General features: G+C 46.0%; 1 pseudogene; it reads right to left on the bottom strand.

The window, feature by feature from the left end:
- Nucleotides 1–1,286: 1,286 nt before the first annotated feature.
- On the bottom strand, nt 1,287–9,717 carry LOC103747482 (annotated as a pseudogene).
- Nucleotides 9,718–10,241: the final 524 nt, after the last annotated feature.

Raw genomic sequence — 10,241 nt, forward strand, 5'->3', positions numbered from 1 at the left:
AGGACAAAGGGGAGCTATTTCCACTGAGTTTCATTTCTATTTTGATCTCAGAGCCTTTCATCTTTCACTAGTTCTCATATGGCCATTTAAATCTTTGTAAACATTTATTTTTTTATTTGTGTGTATGCAGTGTGTAGGTGCACGTCGGTGTCACAGAAGCCAGAAGAGGGCATCAACCCCTAGAGCTGGAAGTATGGGTGGTTGTGAACTGCCAGATAGAGTTCTGGAAACCAAACTCTAGTCCAATGTAAGAGAAGCAAGTGCATCCTGGCAAGATGCCCTCATACCTTCAGAGTACGTGACCCTGGGTACGACACTTACATCAAACCTCTGTTACCCGTGGCTCAGCGACCATTGTGGAAGAGCAGGCAGAAAGACTAAGCAACCAGGGGTGGCAGAAAACCACAAGGAAACAGAGTTTTCCAGACAATTGAGCACTGACTCATATGAGCTCACAGAAATGGCGGCAGCATGCGCAAGACCCGTGTAAGCTCAAGTCAGACAAAATCCCAGCCTCGAAGGGAAGTGGCCCAACCTTAGCTGAGAAGCTACTGACAGCCAATAATTACCGGGAGAAGGAGAATTTGTTTTCCTTAAGGAAGTAACACTAGATAACCAGGCTCCAGTGAATGGACTCATACGAAGGGACATTTGGGTACACAAACTTGGCTTGATGGGCCTTAACATTTATGGAAGACTATATGAAAACTAGTGGGGGTGTTGGCAGGGTGCAGATAGGGGAGAAGGTCTGAACATGATCGAGATGTAAGAAAGTCACAAAAAAATTAAAAATAAATTTAAAAAACAAACCACAAAAATTACAGCCATTACATCACTTTGACGGTTATCTTACCTGGACACAAACTTGGCTTGATGGGCCTTAACATTTGTGGAAGAATATATGAAAACTAGTGGAGGTGTTGGCAGGGTGCAGATAGGGGAGAAGGTCTGAACATGATCGAGATGTAAGAAAGTCACAAAAAAATTAAAAATAAATTTAAAAAACAAACCACAAAAATTACAGCCATTACATCACTTTGACGGTTATCTTACCTGCATGACAGGAGTGGATGATATTGTTGGCTGTAGCACTGGACAGTTAGGATGGGAGGAAAACAAATGATGGCTTTTCTTGACTATCAAGGCAGCCGTTCTTTGCTTCTATCTCATGCTCCACTCTTGGCCACTTGTGGTTTCAACATCTCCTTCTGCAATGAAACAAAACTCAAGGGAGGCACAAGTACAGGACTCCCTTGCCTCACTTCACTCAGACCACAAAGTTACTGTCAGATGCCCTTTATGTAGCTCACTACAGCACTTACAACTTTCAGAGAGCAGGACAAAGAAAAAGTCTTCCAGTCAAACAACATTACACATCCATGAAAGCCGTCCTTCATGTGGTACCAGCTCACAGGACTCCCTGGTCTTCCAAGCGCTTCTTGTAGAGCAAAACATCGTCCCGGAGGACGTCACACTCACAGATCACCAGGAATGCCTGGGGAAGCTGAGCAAAGGTCTTGTCATCTGCTAGGAGGGGTGAAACTTCTACATCCCAAATTTGCTTGGTTTCTAGATAGGCGGCCTCATTAAAAGGTCCAGGAAACTCAGGTTGTAAGTTTGGGCCCCTGAACCTTTGGGGGATGTTGTCAGAACTGAGCCTTTTCCTGTACTTCTTCCAGACATCTGGGTGCATAAAAGCACCTTTTGAGAGGGCATCTCTCCAGGAGAGGACAATAGACAAGTATTGACATGTACAATATAACACTTAAGTCTCTGGTGAGGAATGGAGTGTTTCGGTTCTGCTGATGTGAGCTTAAGTGTGTATTGATGACCTGCAAGTGTGGGATAATCAGGACCTGAGCACAGATTCGTGGGAGATCAGGTCTACTGACCAAATTCTGGGTGACAAAGGCCATAGCCCAAGCTGTAATACTCTCTCCACAGACCACCACCTGGAAGGGGTCTACCCCGTAGGTTTCCAGGGCCTTCAGGAAGTGGATGGGGGCATTCAGGCAATCCTTTGGAGTGACAGGGTGACGGTAGTCAGGAAGCTTGCGGTACCTAAGGGGGAAAGAAGGAACACAGCACACTCTTGTACATGGGTCACTGGGGGCCATTTGAACGGTGTCCTCTATTCTCAGGCAAGCTCAACCTGATTAAATCCTTAGAATGGCTCTAATAAGTAAAGATGGTCATATCCTTTTTTCTTTTGTGGGCCTGAGAAACCTATTCAGAGGCAGGGACCCAGCAATCTCTATTTCAACTTATACTATGTGTCCCATAAATGAGCAAACCCCACACAAGATTGGGCAAGTTCAAAGCTGTTGCCTTTGGAAGCATAACAATCAGTGATGTCCCAGAAAGGTGGCTGGAACTCCTGCCAGTGCCTCTGAGACTGTGTTGGGAGATTCACCTCTGCCTGAGGTGTTGGGCACATGTTAAGTATTGTGAAAACCACTGCTAAACACTCTTAAAACTGACAATATTAGGAATAATGTATCAGTTTTTTTTTAAGGTTTTCTGTTGTTTGCTTTTTGACAGGTTCTCCTTAATCTCAGCCGGCTTGGAATTCATGATGTGGACCTGGGTGGCTTTGATCTCATAGAGATACACCTGCCTCTGCCTCCCGAGGTCTGGGATTAAAGGCGCACCACCATGCCCAGCATTAGTAATAATGTATTAATATAAGCATTCCTTCTGATGGTTATTTTCCCATAATTAAGCAAAAATTATGGAGTGTGCAATTTGACTCCCTAATAGAGAGCTCTTAGACTCCTCCCTGATGCCCTGCCTGCTTTGTGTAAAGACTGGTCACTTTGAATACCACACATACCTTGAGGAAGAGACACAAGAGACCCTTGCAGTGAAAACAAAACTAGATTTTGAAGTTGCAGCTCAGCAGCCACTGTTTCAAACAGCTTGCACCAGATTTTTCCTGCAACGATTTTCCACCAAGGTCAGGGGTGGAGGACTTCTGCTGGTTGCCTAGTGGAGGAACTCTTTGCACTGGTACAAGAGAGATGGTGACAGATTTCGCATGAGCGCAATCCTTCATTTGCATGAAGCTTTACTAAGACAAAGTCAAACACTCTTTTCTGACTGCAAACCCAGGTTGCTGGGTTTGCTTTGGGTTCACTCCTTCCTGAGAGTACTCTTTCTGTGTGGGACCCCTTAAGGTTGCAACATTAGCTCAAATAAAATGTGTGGTAGTTTGAATATGTTGTCCCCTACAGGCTCCAAGTATGTGAACATTTTGTACATAGTTACTGATGCCATTTTAGGAGATTTTAGGAAGAAGCATGTCTGGGGGAAAACCCTGTCAAAAAGCAAGCATAGATAATTTTAGGGAGAAGAATGTCTGGAGGAAGAATGTCATTGGGGTTGGACTTTGAGAGTTCTTAAGTCTTGACAGAGTTCCTGTCTCTGCTTCCTGTGCCTGCTTGAAAATGTGATTGCTCGGCTCAGCCTTCTGCTCCAGCCTCCTCTGCCATTATGGACTCTCATTCTCGAAGATGTAAGCTCAAATAAACTCTTCCTTCTACAAGCTGCCTTGGTCAACTTGTATTTTACCACAGCCAGAAGAAAAGCAACAGTACAGAAGTTTGCACCAGGAATGGGGTGTTACCATGAAGACCCTGACCATATTAATTTGGGGAAGAATGTGGAAGACTTCGGAAGTTTGGACTATTAAAATAGTTGACTGTTTAAGTAGAACTTAACAGGCCATTCTAGGAGGAGCCTGAAAGAAAGTAGTGCTGAGAGCAAAGTAGTTTCAGAGGGAAATAAGGACTTAAACAGCAGCTGAGATGTTTTTGGCAAAACATCTGGCTGTAGTCTGTCCAAAGCAAGAGCTCACCTGAGGCAAATTTGAAAAGTAATGGACTAATTTCTTTGACAGAGGAAACTTCAAGATAGCCTAATGTAGAAATGGTGGTGTGGCTATTAGTGGTGAATCTTATACAGATCTACAGTGAAAAAGAGGTAGAAAGAAATGCAGAAATATAGTTGGTATTGTAGGAAGATAAATGGTGGAGCCAAGGTGTGTGCTAAAGGAGAGGCTCTGTTTGATAAGATTAGACCCAATAAGGAGAAGCCTAGAGATTTGCACTTAAACAATGGAAAGAGTACCTTCAGGGCAAGACCACACCCAGCTCAGCCTCCAAATTGTGAAAGGAAAGTGCTGGAGGAAGGAGTTTTCTATTCTAGGGAAACCACAGCAGGCACAGGTCCATCCTAGGCTGGCAACCAAATTTGGTGGCAGTGTCTTTTGAGAGTGAGGGGGTCATTGGTTCTTTCTCCATGGTTTCAGAGAGTCACCGAGGCTGAGCAATGTGCAGCAGGGACATCCTTGCATAAAAAAGGCCCTGACAAGCCATTTCTTAAAGCTGTGAAGGTGAAGCCTGGTTGGCAGTGGAGACCCCAAGAAGACATGGAGGAATTCCATGAAACATCTGCCAAGGAGAGGTGCATACAGGAAGCTGTACCAGCCCAAGAGAAAGACATATATGTCACATATGGCAAAGCTGGGGGGGTATGGTGCGCGCGCGCTCTCTGGGCGCACTCCCGGAATGGCACAGCAGGTCCGCAGGCTCCCCCACCGTGCGTCTGGAGGAAGGCAGGTCTGGTCCCGCGGTCTTCTCCATGTCTCTATGGGCCTCAGGCATGGTGTGCGTGGGTATCTCAGGGTCACTCTGGGCCCCTGGATCTCGGGGTCCCCACCACACCTGGCGAGTCACGGCACCCAAGTGACGGCACGGCTCTGGCCACAGGCTCTCTGGGAGTGGCAGCAGATAGGTCGCTATCCGCGGCTTTGGTGCTGACAGCTTCTCTGCGACTGGAGCATTGTCCAGCTGGATCCTGTCCCTTTTCCACCCGTGTACTTTTCCTCAGGATGCGAGGTCCACTGGCCACTGAACCCCATGGGAAGAGTACGAAGACAGTGAAAGCTAGGATGTCCGCAAGTCGGTCACGAGGGAGTGCGCCCCCCGGAGAGGCTAGGTCGCCGGTAGTAAGGCACAGAACTCAAGACTTGGCTTAGTCTGTGTTACAGCTTTATTAAGTGTCTCTGCTCTCAGTAATTCAGCAGCTCTGCGACCCAGCTCTCTGTCTATTAAGAGAAAACTAGGATACTTATACCATGGGGGTAGTGGTAAAAGCTTTGGCTGTTGTCTTTCAGAGCCAAAGGCCATGTTTATGTTATGGCATTTGTGGCAGACATTTCAAAAGGAGAGTCAGGAAAGATGCCAGGAAGACACCCTGCTATGAAAGGAGATGCCAGGAAGACACCTTGCTATGAAAGGAGCCCTCAGCACATGATCCCGAGCTGCATGAGCTGTCCGGTCATGAAGGGACTTCTACTTTGCATAACAGAGGTCTCCAACGGGGCAGGGGGGGCGTGCTGAGCCATCTAAACCCCGTGGAAGTAAAGTTCCAGAAATCAAACTTGCAGCTACTGGATTTGGTGTTTGCTTTGCTGGGTTTTGGTCTTGTTTTGGTCCAGTATTTCCTCACTATGCCCCCACTCCTCCCTTTTGGAATGGAAATGTATTCCGTTCCATTTTATGTTGAAAGTATGCAATCTGTCTTGTGATTTTACAGGGACTTACAGTTAGGAGATTGCCTTGGGTCTCAGAATAGACTTTGGACTCTGAACCTTTGAGTGGTATTGAGACTACTAAAGACGATGGGGACTTTTGAAGATGGACTAAATGTATTTTGCATGTTATATAGTCATGAACCTATGGGAACCAGGGAGTGGAATGTGGTGATTTGAATAAGTGTTCCCCATAAGCTCCGAATATTTGAACATTTTGTTTCCAGTTGGTGGCACTGTTTTGGGAGGTTTTAGGAGGTGCAGCCTGGTTGGAGGAAGCACATCATTGGGGGTAAGCTTTGAGAGTTCTTAAGTGCTAGGGTTCCAAATAGCAGCAGCTTCCCCCCTCCCCAACAGGGACCTACAGACTCTGCTGAGAAGCAGCCTGCCTTTCCTCTGATCTCCAAAGATAAGATAAGCAGATTCTACCTGATAACCAGAGATTTTAGAAGCTGTTTATTACAACAGCTTTTCTCTTATCTCAAGAGGGAAAAAGTAAACACTTCCAGACCCTAATCCTACCTGCTTTTCCTGCTTCCGCCAGGCTTTTCCTGCTTCCCACTCCCTGATTTCTCCCCCAAACATTGCCCGCTTCCACACCCTAAAGCCCCCATATATAAAGTCCCAGCTCACAATCCGTGGGCTGATATCTTTCCCTGACATCTTTCCCTGCCCTTCCCTGACATCCTTCCCTGACATCCTTCCCTTCCCTGACATCTTTCCCTTCCCCAAGGGAAAGGTGCCCCATGCGAAATAAATCTGTATCCTGCTGACAATTCCATCTGTGCCTCAGTGCCTCATCCATCCGCTCGTGCTCTCCATCCGCCACCTCTCCATCCCAACTTTTTAACCTAACATTAAGCCTTGCCAGATTTCCAGTCACTCTCTGTTTCCCATGCCTGTTTAAAGATGTTATTGGTTGGCTTTCTGCTCTGGCCCCCTCTGCCACCATGCCTCTCCCATCAGTATGACCTCTAATCCCTCTGGAATCATAAGCCAAATAAACTTCTGCTTCTATAAATTGCCTTCATCATAGTGTCTGATCACAGTAACAGAAAATTAGCTAATACAAATTGCTTCATTCTAGTGGTATTTTCTTGCCTACCTTGGGTAAAGGAGGCTGAGCTGGTTCCAGAAAACTAAAAATAGCCGCAGTGGTGACAGCAGACTAGAGGCAGCAGAACCACACCAAAGGCAGAATGGTGGGAACAGGCTGTGGAGATACCAGCAATGCAACAGCCACAAGAACCACGAATGGCCTTGACAATGGTGATGGCTTGTCCACTAGAGCAGCTAGAAGCCTTGATATCAAAGTAGCAGACCTGTAACAGCCAGCAGCCTGCAGCAGAGGCAGGATTGTGGGAGCAACAGCAGAGGAGCAAAGAACGCTTCAGAACCCTTGGTCCAGAAACCACCATCTTCAATTTGACCTTCAGCCAATGCCAACTGTCCCACTGTCTTCCATAGTTTCAGTACCCCAACTAAGAATAGAACCATGCTGAGTCCTATATCATCTCTCCTTTCGTTTCTTCCTTCAATTTTTTTTTAGGTCATTGTATGTTCTAGAAAGCAATCTTTTGACTTTAAGTAACTTCTCAAATATCACCCTGTGCATAATTTTTTGAACAAGGTTCGCTTATGATTTTATACTTCCTAGGTTATTGCACATCATGCTGTACCCTTCAGTCTCACTGACTATCATGGCTATGTGATGCTCCAGAGGAGCACAGTGCTCTGTCATTTTGTATTCTATCTGCTATAACTCATCCAAGCACTCCACAGCAGTGGGCATCCTTCCAGACTTCTACTGTTTGGAGGTGGTGTGCTCATGTCCATGGGTATGTGTGCAGAGAATTTCTCAGGTCAGAACCCATTTCTGTGGTCTCCAGTTAACCAAATCCATGCCACAAATGTTCCTTCCCACCGATAAGTCTCCAACTATCTCGGGCCACTGACCCCACTGACAGCACCACTGAGTCTGTCTCCCGAGCCAGAAAATTGCACAGGTTGTGGTAAAAATCTGTGAAAAAATCCCTGGCATTAAGTATCCATGAAGAAAAATCAGCACTTCTCCCCACAACCCCAGGGACAGCGCCTACCATGGTGGACACAGGGGATGACATCCTCTCTCTGTTCTTATTCGTTTCCTTTAACGTGACCATGGCCAGCTCTTCCCAGGCAAAGTGTGACATCACCTCAAAAGTAGTGAATACTGAGGCTTGAATGGAACTTAGACCACATATTCTGTAGCATTGAATTTTACAGTGGAATAACTTGTATCTCTGGAAAGATTGAGGCTCTCAAATGGACATAGCCAGAGTGATGTGTGTTTGCAGAGGCAGCCCTGGAGTGCTATTAAGCTCATATATTTATATTCATGAGGCTATAAATGGTGGGTGGATGTAACTTATCAATTAATTTATAGCATATCCGAAGTCCTAGGACAAGCCAGTCCTTCAGAGCTAGGGAAGAGCATTCTGACCCAGACTCGGGAGCTGAGTGGCCTGATACCTACGACAAAAGCTCTAAAACTCATTCATGAAGACAGATAATACAGCCTTCATGCCTGATGCAAATGCAAGCAACTTTGGGGTGGGAGCTTGCAGGGGCTTCTGACATTGAAGAGTGTCCAGGACAAGGGTAGGCGTCATAGGCAAGACATATTCGTAGATCACTTATGAATGAGAGAAGGCATCTTGGTCAAATTCTCAGCTTTAGAAAAGGTCTAGGTATTTCTGCCACAAGAAGGCATTAATTAGCCTTTACCCCAGAGAGATTCTACAAAGAAAGAATATGGCCTTTGAACATGAGGAATTGTTTTCAATGCATCTGTTTGTCTGTCTATGCATCCATCTATATATACATACATGAGACCATTTGCTTGTTTGAAAACCCGTCTTGTCATACAATTACACAGTCATTCTTCTACTGATTTATGCAGGTATTCATTCAAAAAATAAATTCAATTGGTCAGAATGGGGGGTGGTCTGGCAAATACAATTCAGGTCTTCCTTGACCTCTTGGAATTCCCATTCTTATTGGGGTTGGGAGAACAGACAGAAAACAGACAGAAAACATGTGGGGCACCAAGAAAAGCTCAGAGTATTACAAGTGTCACAGAGGTGTTTAACAAGGATGACACTGAGGATCAAGACATGGGTATAGCCCATGTCCCAAGAGGGAGAGTCTTTAGATAAGATGGAGAAAGTCACTCTTTGATGGACTATTTGCAATTAGAGCAGAGGGAGAAAGGGTGTCCAGTCATGCCAAGTCAGTATGAGAGGATATCTTTGGGTACTGAGCAAGCAGAAAGTACAGATGAGCAGATAAGTGCCTGGGTGTACCTGCAGGACGGCACAGGGCAGAGACTGAAGCAAGGACAGGAAGAGACATAGGTGACTAGATGGGAATGGACAGCAGAGGCATAAGAGGCTAAAGTGTAGCAGTGGCAAGCTATGAAGTGTCTCTTACAAGGACCTTTCTGATGGGGAGAGAGAAGATGAAGCAGTAAGAACTGGAGAAAGGTCATCACGTTTGGAGTGGGGTACAATGAATGGGTTTTCACCGCCACGGTCCAGGTGAAGCTGATCAGAGCACAAGAGTTTGAGTTCATTGTTAAAAGACAGGAGAAGCTAGCCAGTGACTGTGAGTGGGAAGAAAAGAAAGAAAAGAAGGAAGGAGAGAGAAAGAGAGAGAGAGAGAGAGAGAGAGAGAGAGAGAGAGAGAGAGAGAGAGAAACATCTACACACTCACTGCCAGGACAGGCCCACTCAGGTATTGTCCCAACCTGGATTTAGACTAACACAGAAAACATTGCCGTGCAGGCTGCAACACCACTGCCTGATGGGAGCCCAAGCCCTCAATTCAGTCTCCTAGAAGAAGCTCCAACTTTGTTGCTGTTTCTTTCACTAAGAGTCCACCTGTCACGAGGATCTTCCTCTTCCACCCGACATGGAATATACTTACCCAGGCTACCAAACATCCCAGCCCCTCCATGGTAGATGATGCCTCCCTGGAGGTTGGAGGAAACAGCCTCACAGGGATTGTCCCTAAACACATGTTGGTCACCACCAGGTCATGCAAGCCATTTCTTTTGTGGGCAGGGAGGTGCCAGACATTTCTGGCTGGAACCCAGATAGGCTTTGGTTGATCCTGTGGGAAAACACAAGCAAATCCCCTCCCTGTGGTCAGCAATGGATCTGGTCCTTTCCAGGGTCCATCAAAGGGGTCCCTCCATCTAACCATGATGGGTGGTACAGGGTGTGTCTGGGCCCAGTGTCGGGTGATGGGGGGGCGTCAGACCCTCGATATACATTAAGCACATTAAGGGTAAAAAAGGCTAATGTTAATTGAATATTGGTAGAATATGTTGTTTGAGCCTGTCTTTTTAGTTGGTCTTTTAAGGTTTTATGTGACCTTTTCACAATGGCTTGTCCTTGTGGGTTGTATGGGATGCCAGTGTGATGGGTGATTTTCCACACTTCACAAAAATTTTTAAATGAGGAGCTGGTAAATGCTGGGCCATTGTCTGTCTTTAATTGTGCAGGGAGGCCCATAATGGCAAAGGATGAAAGCATATGATTTATTAGCTTTTTTGAACCTTCACCAGTCTGAGCAGTAGCTCAGAGGAAGTGAGAGTAAGTGTCTA

The sequence above is a fragment of the Nannospalax galili genome, unplaced genomic scaffold (genome assembly GCF_000622305.1).
Source record: "Nannospalax galili isolate Female #2095 unplaced genomic scaffold, S.galili_v1.0 scaffold1225, whole genome shotgun sequence".
NCBI lineage: Eukaryota > Metazoa > Chordata > Mammalia > Rodentia > Spalacidae > Nannospalax > Nannospalax galili.